The sequence below is a fragment of the Aphelocoma coerulescens genome, chromosome 12, assembly GCF_041296385.1.
Source record: "Aphelocoma coerulescens isolate FSJ_1873_10779 chromosome 12, UR_Acoe_1.0, whole genome shotgun sequence".
Classification (NCBI taxonomy): Eukaryota; Metazoa; Chordata; class Aves; order Passeriformes; family Corvidae; genus Aphelocoma; species Aphelocoma coerulescens.
The window spans coordinates 11,668,719-11,684,200 of record NC_091026.1 but is presented as its reverse complement, the minus strand read 5'-3'; the positions used below and the strand labels follow the sequence as shown (position 1 = coordinate 11,684,200).

Genomic DNA, 15,482 nt, shown 5'->3' with positions numbered 1-15,482 from the left:
TTGAAAATAACAAAAAAATGACATTTTTCATTGGAAAATGATGTCTATCCAGACACCCTTATAAGCTCTGTTCCCATTTTCCCTTCAACTACCTTCTTAGGGAGTAGTTCCCTGGCAGGCAATAGAACTGACAGTTCCAGAATGGATGAAGGGATTTAAGCAAAATTAGGATGGTTTTTTTCATTTGTTTGCTTGTTTTAATTAATGACATTTTTAGTGACTTCAGTGAAGTCAGTGGGGTGACTGTGGACTGATTTCAATATAACCAGGTCTGCCAATTTGCCCTGATCAAAAGGAGTCTTTACTTTGGACAGAGAAGAGATGCTGGACAGATAATGCCACACCTGGTCAGCAGACAAATGGAAACGCCCCACTTGCCCTTCTGACTCAGTTCTATCTATGGACAACAGACCTATATTTACTGTGGAAGAGGTCCAGGAGGCATTCTGAAAAGTTTTTAAAGCATCTTTGGATGCAGTTTCACATTGCTCATTCATGTAATTTGCCTTTATTTTTACTTAATGAAGGCATTAAACAATTAACCCAAACAGCTGTTCAGATGCTGCTATTCTTTTATGTAGCAAAGGTAAAAAAAGTCTGAGCAGCTGTGTCAGTGAAACACATCCAGGTGGCATCCCTAAGGCAAAGTTTCTACAAAATCTGTAAGATAATGTTTTTATTGTCTGAGTTATTGTGTTTCTTTTTTATTACTCTACTCTTGTAGATTCTTAAAGAGGTATTGGCCATTTATTTCTTATCTTCATCCTCGTCCCTCAGTGTTCGGGCTGTGCCATAGCTCAACACAGATATTGCAGTGATTCAACCACCAAAGGTGAAAATCACCCTTTCAGCACAATCCTCCCAAATCTATTCTGAGGTCTTAAAGGGGATTTAAGGCTGGGTAAGGAGCAATTTTATATATCTGGCCTTTCTATGGGGAGAAACTCAGGCTGTGGCACCAAAAGCCTTAGGGACACTCAAGAGCAGAGGGAATTAGTTTTCCATGTTGTATAACCAAGTCAGCTGAGATGCACAGTCTTGTTGCAGTTCCTTGACGAGGTAGCTGGATCATCCTCAAGGAGAGGCTAAGACTCACAATTACACAAGAGTCTGAAAGAGCAGTTGTTTGGGACTCCAACACGTGAAGCACTGGGGATTTGGAAATTGCTAGTCAAATTCTCAGCTTGGTGATGCTGAAATCTGTATCAGGTTCACTGACAAAGGCTCATGAAGACCCTCCCTTACTGAGGTTCTGAATTCCTCAACCAGTCTCCCATTCTTCATGGAGTAAATTTTAGCTTTCGAAACTCTGGTGCTCTTTCCATGCATTTGCTACCACACCTCAACCATGAGAGGCTTCCAGACACCTGCTCCAAGCTCTGCATTTCATGGCACCAAACTCCATCTGTGCTCTAGGCCATCACACCATAGTCCAAACCCTACGCCCTGCCCGGTCACCCAGGGCTCATGTGTTTTGTGCCTTCCATACAAACCCTCCTAAGAGTGTGATTCTGTTGCTATAAGGCAGCTTGCTGATTTATGGATGTGTTGCCCATAAACTACTGATTGATATTTTCTGCCCTGACATCAGTCCTTGAATTACGAACTCTGTAGAACAAAGTGAAAGCACTGAAGTGTCTGAAAATTGCCAGCCACATCACAAGTGTTACAGCAAATGATATTCATAATAACAAATAATAATAGGAATGATAATTGTGGTAATTAAGCAATTTGTTGCTGTTATTATTCTTTCTCCTATTCCTACAATATTTGACAAATATGGGCTCTCCAGAGAGTTCCTGAGACTGAAGAAATATTTTCAGGTGACAGAGAGTGCAAAAAAAAGAGTTGCTTTTCAGCTTACAGCATAATGATAGTAGATAGCTAAATGCCTGAAATCTGTTTATATACCAGTAAGATTTTTTTTTTTTTTTAATTAGCTTGAGAAACAAATTATGTAAAAATGTTTGTAAAGTTCTGAGAAGGACCATCTTCCAGGGGAAAGCTCAGCAGAATCATCCCTCAGTCTAAAGGAAAATTTCATTCTCCTCTAAATCATTCCCTTTCGGTACATTTTCTTCATATTTAGTAGCTGGATGCAATTCTCTCTGCATGTACTAAGCTTGTGTTATTATAGTTTGAGCACAATATATGTTTATTTGGAGTCTAACAAGATCATCAATCAGGAAATATCACTGCACTTCATATTACGTATTTATTTATAGTGTTAGGATGAAATTTACCTGGGTCCAGAGAACAAAATTAGGCTGTTACAGCCCTTGGTTTCATATCAGTTATTTTCCTCTCAATGCCTATGCCCTGTGGACACAAATTTATTTCTCCAATACTGGATGAAAAATCTCCCATTCTTTCACTGCCTCCAGCTAATGATGTCTATACCTTTCCTTCTGCTTCCAATTTTGTGTCCATTACTTGAATGCTTGAAAACATGAAATACAATACCATAAGTCACAGAGCAAGAAAATCTGCAGTGTGTAGGGAATATTTCTTTTCAATCCTTCTGTAATTAAAGCAATTCTACTTAATCATTTGATATCTTCAGTTGATATTATCATGCTTCTGATCTTGACCTTCCAGCTGAATTTTAGGGGCTGACTTGCCTTTAGAAAGAAGGAGTATTTTGCAGACAGGTTATGGGATGCAGATTTGGAAAATCTCAGTTCTCCTCTGAAGTATGTCACACACTGAGCAATGAAAGATGACTTTAAACTGAATGTGTACTAATAAATGTAAATATGAAAGTGGAAAATTACATCTCAGAATATGAGAGCTCGGTGTAGTTAATCATAACAGTAATTATCTTAAATAATACTGAAAATATCAGTGAAAAACATTAAGGGACCTTTGTTAAGTGTCCGAATGCATTCTGATTGCTGTATTTGACAACTCTGCAAGAACCTAAGTCTCAGAGACTTGGAATCTCCATGAGATTAGAGGGTATTTGCACACAAAATGCAGGAGAGAAGTTAAATGAGCAAATGGCAAGTGTATCTCAAATAGAAGCATTATAAAACCATTAAGCAAATAAAAGTTTATTCAGTTAATTGGCTAAGGCCCAGCAAAGATTTCACAACACTATCAACAGGGTGTTGAAATACTGAAAAAAAAAACAAACAACCCAACAACCCAGCAACGAAAAGCTTGATTTCAGAGAAGCACTATCATTTAAGAAACACTCTCTCCAGTATTTCTTAGATAAGAAACTGTTTATCAGCATGTGTGTACGTTCTTCCTGGAATCAAGGTCCACGTAATTTATTTCACATACAGCAATAGTCTCTCAGCACTTTGCCATTTTCCATGCTCAAGTACCAGGAAAAGTGGAAGTAAGAGGCACATGCAGTTACAAAGAAGCATGACACATATTATTTATATATACTTAGTGATTCAAGCTAAGACAGACATGCAATCACAGTGTGATGAGTTAACCAACAGGAGCTTCTTGGCGCTTCTTGTGCATGGAGTAAAAAAAAATCTCTTAGGAACATGGATGGATAGGAATGTGTCAAAGCAGGAACACAAGGAAAGGTAGCTCATGCAGCTACCGATACAATAGAAAATTGGAACGTTGTGAAATAAAGTTGAGGTGTAACCTATGTAAAGCCAATGAAAGATGTGCTCTGAACATCCAGTAAAGCTCCAGTGTAGTTGTACTGATTGTGTAGCAACCTTTGAAACAGAATGTTTTTGAATTTCTTCTCCCTGGTGTATCTTTTCTTAGGAATAGTTTGGCCATCTAGGAAATATTTCACTCTACCTTCCAGCACACACAGAAGTTTGAAAACAATGCAAATGTAAGTAGTTGCTGATGCCAAACACCTCAGTTGCCAAGAAGAAATGATGCATTTTGTAGCAGGATTATATTATGGCCAAGATTAATTTCTGGATTGTCTCCAGCGATTCTTTAACAAAAACACCTCCTGATGAAACACAACCTGCAACTCAACAGTTTTGTGTATTCAGGGGAACTTCTCCCAACAGCTGTTTACAGCGTTCATACAGAACAAGCTGTACTGTGACCTGCTTTTAATCTAGCTGCCAGATATTCCAGAGGTAATGTCATGGGAGAGGGCACCAGGTTTTTGAAGATGAACTTACTCAGTGATAAAGATATTATGGAAAACCAGAACAAAACCAATCAATGAATATACCCTAAATTCTCTTCACAAAAGGGAAATATCACGCCATAATGACTTAAGCAACTATTACCCAGTAAGAAATGAGGCCAGGCCTCAAGTAATGTTTCACAGCACGAGTTATATGATCAGGTCTCTTGGTGCAAATGCACCAATTGACTGGTCACACGTGTGCTTGCAATGTCTGTAACTAGGTTTGCTCTCTTGCTTTGTAAAAGAAGTCAACCTCCATAGAAAAGAAACCACTTTAAATATCTACATCTGTATATCTAGGTTCATTAGTGTACTACTATAAATTCAAAGATGAGTTCTGGGATCAAACTAGGTATCATTAAAACACAAACCTAAGAAAAGGTAGAAGGGAATAAAAGAAAAGAAGGGAAAACTGATAAGTGGTAGAGAAATAGTGAGAAAATATTGGGAATGTGTTAGATTATTATCAGGTAGAACTTCCCTTGAATCCAATTTTAGTTACTTTTGGGAATAGCATGTGACCAAAATTTTCTTATGGCTGTTATTGCAAACAAGCAGAAGAATCATGCGCCATTTGAGTTTTGTTGATTCCTACCATGGCAAAACCTTTTGATTAGAAGTAAATTTCCCTGAGTAATGTAGCAGCCTCTTCTTCCAGCAACCAAACAATATTTGTCTGAGTCAAATGCAATTTACAAGGCTTAAGTCATTAAGCATGACCGAGCTGACCAATCACACCACACGAACACCGACTCATCACCCCTAAGTGATGTAAAAAAAATAACCACATCAAGTGAACCAAAACCTCAGAATCTGGAACAGCACAGGGACTGAAAAACTTCAGTTTCTACACAAGCAATTTATCAAAAGAAAGAACACTACACTTGACAAGGAAATTCTTTTGCTGAAAGTTGCCTGCTCAGTTATATGATTACATTGCTGGTGTTCCCTTGTTCCTCTTCTTCCTCCTATGTTTCTCTCTAGGAAATATTTCCAGAACTTGCTTGTTCAGTTACCTGTTTCAGAGTTGTGGCATTCAGTAGTTCCAGGAACAAAGCCTTATTATTATAAATACTTCAGCTATAACATTTCTAAGGAAATGAGACTATCATAATCTCCTGCTGACTCTCACCTGGGAATTTTAAGTTCTCTAGTGTGGGAGTAGACTCTGTGGACAAAATACTAATATTTTTATTTAATTAAAAGCAAAAGAAGAAATTCAGGATAAAAATTTCAAAGCCTGGAAAGGGAAGTCAGAAAACAGCAAGATGAGAAAGGATGAAAACGAACACCACACTAATGGCTCTGGAAAATCCCAAGTCAAAGTACATCACAGGTTCTGTTTTGGTACAACAACACAATAAACAGTACACTTGGACTTCAGAGGCATTTTTTAAAAAAGTTTTTTTAACCTTTCTTATTCAGCCTTGTACTTGAATAACAGCCCGTTCCTGAATTTACAGTCACGCATATTCTCCACGCTCACATGTAAAGTTACATTGGCTTCCAGCAGATTCTGGTTTTGAGTACAGACATCACCCCTGAACATTATCTTCTGGCCTTCAAGCTTGTCACATAACATCTATTATTTAGATATTAGCTACTATCTAGAAATGAGCTGTCTTGATGTGACCAAGGTATTTCATCACTCTGCAGAAATACATGCCATGAATCAGCAGTAGCACGAGAGATGCTCTGTCACTCTCTGGTACCCAGTGCTGCTTTGCAGAATGACACAGTATCAAAGATAATAACCAGCCTCTGGAACAAACAAATCACAGACTAATGAATACAGAACATTAAAGCCCAAAGTAATTTTCCCTATACCCTCTAGAGAACTATAACCAACGCTATAGAAAAGTCTCAGTGAAATCTTGCTGAGTTCTGTGTGGAGCCCTGTTGAAAGCCCAGAGTGATGTAAGATTTGCCTGGAGTTTGAACTGAACCCTCTGCATTGTTCTGAGGGCTTACCATTAAAAGAAGAATAAATGTTAGCAATGAAAAGGTCAAGAGAATGAATATCTGAGAGCATCTAAAGATCTGCAAGGATCTCATAAATATATAGCAAACATCCTCCCTGACGTATTCCGCAGAAGAGAAGAATTCTACATCACCCACAAAGCACATTTTTTACAATCTGTTTCTTTCTGTCTGGATACAAAGGAGCAAAGCAGAGTGCTTAACATATGACTTGTAAAATTCAAAGTTTAAAGCTTAGAAAAACAACTAAGATTAGAGCTGTTCAACAAAATCCTATCTCCCTTCACATAGTGTCTCTTTATTTGTATAATTTGTCAATAAACCAACAAATGAGACTCTCAGCTATCAGTACTGTTAGGTGTCATGGCTTTAGGTACACAAGAATAAATTAAACAGCATGGGCTTGAATCATAGCAACATCACAGGCAACCACTGTGGTTTTCCCACCTGATGTGTTGGTGAGGGCTTAGGGTATTTTCTGTCATTTCATACTCTGGTGCCCTAAACTTTGAGGAATGCATTAAGTATACTGGCAATTTTTGTTGGGTCAGGTCCTTTGTACATGGGCAACGTGTGACCAAGAGCAACTTCTCATGAAGAACACAGCAGAAATTTGAGCATGCTCTGCCAAAAAGCCCCTGGGAAGCAGGGTTTATTGGCACATCCCTACCTTCAAGCAAGCAGGCAGCAGAGGTGCCTCTTGGGGTTATTCAGCTCCAGGCAAAAATGGCAAAGGTCTCTTCTAAGAAAGACCTTGAAAGCAAAATTAGAGAGGGTACAAGTGGTAAACACAAAAGGGGAAGACAGAGAACCATGTATCAAAGAACACGCACAGACAGAATGGGAGCATCATTCTGTTACCACATATAGGATACATATACATATAGGATACACATGTACAGGATTCTGTTTCTCCTCCTGGCATTCGGCCCTGGGTGGTGAAACAGCTGATGCTCTAGGCTGCAGTGGTCCATCCGTTTTCCAGCTGGTCAGATACTATCTGAGGGACCTCTGTAAGCACCACATAGCTCTGGCAACAAGGACTTGCAAGTCAAGTTGATGCCTGCACACAAATGCTCGAGGTGGCCTTTAGCTGCTGAAAATCCTACTGCCCTCTCATCTACTCCTTGTCATCTCCTAGATCACAGCAGAAAAGGAAATGGGCAAAACACAGCTACCTGATCATGGACTACCTCTTGGGGTCCATCGTGTTGAGTCTATGCTCTGGAGCTGAAGTGAGAATATTTGACAAAAGGAAAAAAAACCCACACATCTAAGAGAAAAAAAATCTGGCTTAAACTACATAGAACAGCTAAAGAAAAAGAAGTGACAACAAACAAGGTCTGCAGTCAAGGAAAGGGTAAAATCTTGACTCTACTGAAGTCATTGGGATGTTTGCCAGAAAGCTGTAGACAGGGTGTTTTATCCAGGACTTTTAATAAGTTATTAAATGATTCAATGGCAAGTTGGCTGGTTTAAGCACAAAAAAAAGTCAGAATAGCTCCAGCATGCCTCTCCCTGCCCTGCCTACCCCTTGGGAGGTTCAAATCATGCACAGCTTTTTTTATGGTAGACTTGACAGGTATTTCATTGAACCTTAGTTGAAATCAGTAGGTTCCCAGGCCCTGCCTCTTTCCTAAGTTTGGGGATGAAGATAGGAAACACCTGCTAATGACACCAGAGACACAGCAAACATCAAAGTCATGTCAGCAGAAAGCACCCTGGAAACCTGGCCCCTGCAGTCACTGACACAGCCTATCTGGTGGGGGATAGTGCATACGAAGAAATAGGATGCTGTGTTCATTTAACTGACGTACATTTGAAAGGATTCGAATTATTCTTGAGTGACATGCCCATAAATAAATAAAGCAGCTCACTGCCTTCAGTCTTTAGCCACTCCACGAAGAGCCCCACCACCCAAACGATCTATTCACACCACACACTTCTGCTCTCCCTCATTTTTCTGCTTTCCTCAGTCTCCTTCTGCTTTTCCCCCTCCAAAGTACACCGGTTTCTATGGGAACAAAACACATCATCGGAATGGACAGAACTCTGTGACATCCCCACATGCAGACCAAAACCAGGGTTTAAATGAGCGCTTTGCAGTTTCTGCCACGAGCTGGGGGAGGCAACGGGCGATGGCCCCACACGTGTGTGCGCACGTGCGAGCGTGGGTGGCTGGCCCTGCACGCACGCGCTGTCCCCTTGTCGCACGAGGCACACACATGCACAGCCACCGGCTCCCCGGGACAGCAGAAGGCTTGGCAGAACCCCTTCTATCCCATTCTGCTTTAATATAGCTGAAAATTTCTTTGACAGCTGAATAGCTTCTTTGTTTATAACTCGTTCTTAGCTGACTCTGCTGCATTATGGAGCTTTGTAAAGAGATTACTTTGTCAAGAACTGAACATATATGGTCTGGGCATGAACAATTTAGTGTGATGAACTGCATTCATTTTATGCGACGTGCAATCCGCAGTCCTGCTGCCTTTAATGCATCTGCTTTTCTCCGTTGGTTTCATTTTCTGATCTCAAGTGTTTTATGAATTTTCTTTGGGTCTTTGGGATTTATCTTCTTTACCCTGTCCTGGACAGATGCAGAGAATTTTCAATATGTCAAATCTCAAGACATTTTGTCTTACACTAAGTGTACCAAATCGAGATTTTGGCTGCAAAGAACAGATCATCATTGTTACCCAGCTAGCTAATTATCCACCTGCAAGTATCTTATTCCTGCCCTGAATTTCTAGAGTTTTGTTAGTGTTTGAATTATGATTTTAATGCAATAAAGTCCCAGCGTAGAAACTGGACCCACTATGGGGAGCACCATGAGGAATATATACAGCTTCTTACTCTGTCCCTTCATCTCCAGTGCTAAAACCCTAAGTACACAGATCTCCATCCACATGACTTCAGCTGCAGTCCATTGTCTTTACTAAGCATTATCTAGAAAATATTAAAGCCAACCTAGCCTGTACTGCACTGCAGGCACTTACCAGGGCCTTGCACTGTGCGCTGGATGAGCTTTGCAGGCTATGAAACCATTGCCTTTAGCTGTGCTTGAGTTGACTGCATTGGTCATCTCTGATCACCATGGCAGTTTTTACTTCTAGCTATGACTTGCTTAGAAATTACATTACTGCAGATTGACTTTGTGCCCCGCCTGGAGGCACAAGAGAGACTCAGGGCATTTTTCTCTGGTTCCTCCTTGCTTATTCCCTTCTCCCTCACTCAATTTTTTAAATAAGCAGCATTAATTCTGATGGGTAGATGATATGGTCCAGTATAAAAATGACTACGAACATTAATTGTCCTAACACTAAAATTCCTATCAGCTTTGTAGTAGGCATTACATTGATCTTTTGTGGGCTGGAGACTGATCACTTTTCTTGGAGACATCACTGGAGGCTTTTCTTATGCAGGACACAAAGCTGGGCCTCACAGCATCTTTCATTTCAAGGGGTTTTGCTCAGCCCATGAACTGTCAGAACTCCAGTTTACACTATGCCCTGCATTTTGTGCTCAGCGGTATTTTGCCACTTCTGAACATACCAACCTTCTCTATAAGCAGAGGGGACATTTGTCGGACAGACAAATCCCTCCTTATCTCTTAGTCATAACCCTGATCCACCTGAGATGATTTAAAGAGCTTCACACATATTAACCTTTCAAATAAAGAAGACAAGAAAATGGCTTCTTTGCAAATCACTGTTTGAAAACAGAAGCTGCAGAAAGATTCCTTACAACCTTACTTGCTCCCACTCATACTCCTAAGGGGCACATATTTCACAAGAGATGGCACACTACGTGCTAATTTGTTGAAAAAAAAATTTAAATTCAACATCTCTGTGGAAGTCCTAGAAACTAATGCCTTGACTAATGAATTAATTAACTTTCACCCCTATGGCAAATGATGGACTGGTGTCACTGACAAAAAAAATACCTCTGACCCTGTAATATTCAGGTAAATAATAAAAGGCTGCACAGGTGGTTTAGAAACAATTATTCTTATTATACTGGGAATTTTCATGTTTAGGAAGAAGTTATGAGGTCTTCAGAGTCAGTAAATTTCCACAGACAGCTTCTCTTCTTCACCCCCCCCCCTTGTGGCAAACATGGCTGAGCCACCAAACATGTCTCAATCGGTCTGTAACCTGCTCTGCTGCAGGAGCCCTCAGGAAATCCCAGCCCAGCAGACACCAGCTGTACTGGGATATGGCTGGTGGCAGTAAAGGCAGCAGGGATATGCACTGTCACTGCTTGTGTGCATTGGTCAGAGAGGGTGAAGTCAACCGGCTGCAACACACCAAAAGCTTTGCGCAAAAAGAGAGCACGAGAGAAGAAAGGAGAGTCATGGTTTGTAGAGAAGTAAATAATTTCCAAGGTCAGGGACCCTTGATACAGACAGAAAATGAGAAGTAGAAAGGGGAAGGAAGGCATGTCATCACCTCACAGCATGATCCTTCTGGAGTAAATACAGCTTTGCATGTACTCAGTGTGCCTTGCCCTTTCCTTCAAGAAGAGCTCTGTATTGTTAATATCCTAAATGGTGGACTTCAACATTCATATATATATTCTCATTTCAGTGCTGCTGGCACATGAAAATCTGAATTTAATTTTCCAAAACCAACCCCACCTCTGACTCTAGTCTTAGCAGTTCCCTGCCAGTGTACGAACATGACTCTCCTTCCATAAGGTCATAGTTAATAACAAGCTAAATATGTCCCACCTAGAGGAGCATCCATGGGTCATGGTGTCAGTCTACATCTTATAAGCAAACATGAGAGCTTATTAAAAACTGCTTTTTCCAAAAAGGACCTTAAATTTTGGGCCGTGACAATGAGTCAGTGCATAACTCCTTTGACTAAAGACACATAACAAATTTTCTCTTTAGGACTGTGCTGGGGAATACATTAGACAGTGAACTCCAGGCTCCTGCCACTTCTGACCCACCACTGGCTCACAAAGGCTTAGATGGTTGACTTGCATCAAGCTCCTCATGGACATGAGAATACATTTACCCAGAAAGGAGATCTTGTATACTCTGGTCGCTGGAAACGTAGCTGAAAACACAAGGGTTGATGCTATTAGCAGATGGCAACTTTTCCTGTTCAGAGTGCTTTCAGCCTGTCATACTTTTTGGAAAAGTGGGCATGGGGGGAGCAGTACCACAGGCTCAGCTCTCAGTGCCCATTCAGGGTAAAGATGCTGGGCATGAGCACATAATTAGGATTAGCAGGTTGGACCTCAATAGATCACAGCATTTAAGACTGTGTCTGCAGAGCTGAATGACTGAAGGAAGTCCAGGGCTACTGCAAATGCATCTTTACTGTCAATGACAAATTTTCCATAAGTACTGGCAACCTTTCTCTGGACCTCATCAAAATAGTTCCTAAAAGAAATTTTGAAAATCCAAACCCAGAAAGAATTACCCCAAAGAAGCTCTGAAGTTATTTCCTTTAATGAGAAGGGATATTTCCTTTAATGAGAAGGGATAGGTACATGAATTTCCTCATTCTCTTGTCTCAGAGACAGGCAGTGGGATTTTGCACAATGCCAACAGCCTGGCTCAGCCATCCACAGAGTGTTTCAAGTTCTTCCTCAGCAGGGCATAAGTCCACCTGAAAGAGTAATGATAGGGGAGGAATTGCACAGCCACTGCCCCAGCCTGAATGTTATGAGGCTCTTCCAGACCTGCTCTGTAAACAGGAATTGCCTTTGGACCCTTAAAAAACACGCACCATATCATTGTGGAATGGTGTTAATCTCTTGGTCGTGGAGGTCAAAGCAGGGGTTCTATTATAAGCTCTGTGAAACACACCTCCTTCCCAGCCACTCACTTGCAGGGAACAAAATCCAGTCAGCCAAAATGATCCGTGTGTAACAGGACACCAGGGCAGGCATTTGAGGCAACGTGGGTGAGGCATTTTAGAGCTGTGAGACCTCGGAGCTGGTGCTGAGCCCTTGGTGAGGCAGTAAGGCTCAGTGCCACAGTCAAGGAAGCAGAAGAGAGAGTTTTCTCTTTGCTTTCTTGCAGAGGACAATGGTCTATTCGCAGACAATACCAGCTGGAGAGGCCACGGCTGCACCTCCCACCCAAGGTCCAGCAGGGCCTTCCATGATAGTACCCAGCATCAGTTGTGTTCCCTGCCATGCTTCCATCTTCCCTAGCACCTCTGCATAGTCCTGGTTCATTCATCTCAATAGCACTTACAACAGCTGAAGCCCAGGAAAGACTGGACCTTGTGGTTAAAAACGACAAAGCCCCAGCCTTGGAGCCACGTTGGCTGAGCAATTACTGACATGTGCCAGAGCATGGAGCAGAGCACCCTGGTCCCCAGGGTGTGGTAACCTGGAGGTTAGCTGAGGACCCTCCACATCTCTTTCTTTAACACATTTTCTTTGTATTTTCCTTGGGGTCCACAGTGCACACTGGGTTTGCTGATAAACTTAGCAGCAGCAGAGTGAAACATCCATTTCATTTGTGCTGTTTACACAGAGGCTTTTTCTCCCTTTGGTAAGTTGGGATTCAGTGAACGGGGTGACCCTGTGTTTTCTTCCATGCCTCCCAAATGCTGCTTCCAGCAGCGTGTGCTCCATGTCAGATGATGGGGAGAGACTCTTCATCAGGGACCAGCCATCCCCTACCCAAGTGCTGGAGTCTTCACCTCTACACTGGAGGTGGTCTATCCCCACACATCATTCCCAGCCCCAAACCAATCCCTAGAGATGAGGAAAGGCTGTGGCACAGTATGTGGATGCTGATTATATCTCCAAACAGGAGGAGCACACAATCGGTGGGATCCGCCTGCTTTCCAGCCCCTTTGTGCTCAGGGGCAGAAATACAAATAAGCCTCAATGTCTTTTTCCTGCTTATATGAACCAAGATCCGTTTTTCAATAGCAGGCCCTGTCAGATAAGTATTCCCTATTCTCAGCAGTTATTTTTGGGAGAGAAAGCCTTTTTCTGGCTCCCATGACACTCCCCTTCAGCACTCGGGAGGTGCAATGGGATGGCAGGTAGAGCTGTGATTCAGGGATGCTCCTACACCCACTGGAAGCTGGTGTTGCCATGCCAACCCTGTAGCCTGTGCACAGCCAGCCCAGGGCACTGCAGGCTGCTACAGTGTCTGTGCTTTTGCACATAGATCAGTCTCAGGGCCTTCCAGTAGAAGATTTGTTTGAACCTTTGATTGCAGGATGGATGACAGTGTCCTATGGAATTTTCAGCTCACCTGCCCATCTCCCCACTTAGTCTTGTCTCAAAGAGAATAGCATCACAAACTTTATGAGGAAGTTTTTCCCCCTAAATGAATTACATAACATAACCCTTGCTAAGAGCCTGTGTTGTTTCAGGAAGACCACAGGGAGAAAAGTAGGTAGGAATGGCAACAATCCTCCCAACAAGCCCAGGCACCCCTGGCAGAGCCGCACCCACCCTTCACCCGCTCAGCATGTCAGGTCATGTGCTGCCTGAGACGGCATCCAGAGCCCATCTGAAGCACTCACAGCATGTGACCAGTTACCTTTCCTCTGCTTTGACTCACCAAAAGGGACATTTTAAAAACTGTTAATTCCAAAAAGCACTAAGTGACAAAATCAGCTCTGTGCAAAGCCAACAGAAGTGGAGGGCACTGCAGAGAGTTCATAGCAAAAGGACTCGTTTGGATTTTAATTGCCTTGTTGGAGAATTCCCTGGGTAATTTCCTAGGTATTTTCTAGTTTACTTCCTTACTGCTCTCTGGGTAAACTAGGTCAAAACACTTACCTTGTCTAAGCCTTGGTTTGTCAACATATTAAATGAAGGCGATGGAACAAGTTACGGAAAGTCCGTACAATGCCCTCCTTCTCCTTCATTAGAGCCAGAAAGGCCTTTGAAATCCCCAAAATCAGAGAAGCTGAGAAGTGTTGCATATTGCTATAGGCAGTCCAGGAGGAGCTTATGTGAAATGTAAACAACTAGATTATTAGGAAAGATGTGTTCACAGTGACACAGCATTTTGTCCCTAAAAGAAAAAAAGTGCATTACCTATAATTTTTTTTTCTTGATCAGCCTGCTGGCTAAAGTAGGAATACCCTTACAAATCATGATATCTGAAGTCTCAAGAAGTATTCTAGGAACAAAGAAAGTCCACCACCCAATGTGCTGCATCCCAGATCTGGCTACTCCTTCCCAAGATACTGCAGTACATCCCAGCCTCACTGGCTGCCCTCTACACACACTGTTCATTCACCTGCACTGATTTTCTTAATCAAAAGCTGAGCATTTAAAACCACAGTAATCTTTGAGGGTCCTGCAGCATGTACAGTGGATCTGATAAAAGGAAAACTGCTGTGACCAGACAATACAGACAGAGAGGTGGTCAAGTGTCTTTGAGTCTGAATTAATACATGTGGTTATCAAGTTTGCCTTAACAAAAAGGGTTAGTCTACAGCATCCCAGATGGGGAATAAAAAGTTTTTATGAAGAAGGTAGTTTGTTTTTTTTTAATAAGACATCAGCCAGCAATAATGTTTTACTGCACTGTTAACATGCAGGGTAAAATACACCAACAAACACCATGTAAGACATGAGTCTGTTCTTCAGAAAACTTCTGTATTTCAGTGTCCGCATAAAATATGGCAATAAACCAGGACCAATTTCATTGTATGTTATGTTGTATCAGCACTCTCATACTTCTTAATAGAAAAAGATCCAGCAATTTGGATAGATTTTTCACTTAAGTGATTCCTTGCCCCTTTAGCTTTTCAGAATTTGGGAGCAACTTTGGCATCAGGTCTTTAAAAATGTAACCACAGTCTTTTCGTGAGCAGAGACAACCAAAATAAGAATTTTAACTTAGCAAGACTTCTACAGGGAAGCAGAGGAAGAAACTGTTGTCAGAATAGTATTGCCATGAGTGTTGTTTGCTATGGCATCCTTTGGCATCCTTCCACTCTCTACGTGCCCCTTGCCTGGCTCCTCCTCCTCGGCTGTCCCACCTGTGGGCTATATATCTTCTGTTTCACGGCCCTGCGTGGGCTGTCTCCAGCTTATGATATCGTCACAAGTCATTACTACAACCCGTATAGCTGGGCTTGGTACGCAGGTTAATAGTGCAAGTCCTTTGAACTGCATTCCTCAAGTCCACTTTTCACCCCATTATCAGATTGGTACTGAATAAAGGCCAATTGGAAAATCCCAGTACGACATGCACATGCTGTCGTTCATGTAATGGCTATGATCAAAAAAGAGTTGGTGAGAGATCTCACCGTACACTGAACTATGTGAATTATGTGTGTTTAGTCTAACTGGAATGATTTCTGGTATCTCAGGGTCAAAGTCTCACAATTCATAGGCAAACATTTTAGAGGACTCGTATATTAATGACGTA

General features: G+C 41.8%; 1 long non-coding RNA gene across 1 annotated transcript; it reads right to left on the bottom strand.

The window, feature by feature from the left end:
• Nucleotides 1–11,554: 11,554 nt before the first annotated feature.
• Nucleotides 11,555–14,145, bottom strand: LOC138117740 (uncharacterized). The gene is made up of 2 exons (XR_011154836.1): nt 13,877–14,145; nt 11,555–11,730 (listed from the first exon to the last, which is right to left on the bottom strand). It is a non-coding gene; the product is annotated as an uncharacterized lncRNA (long non-coding RNA).
• Nucleotides 14,146–15,482: the final 1,337 nt, after the last annotated feature.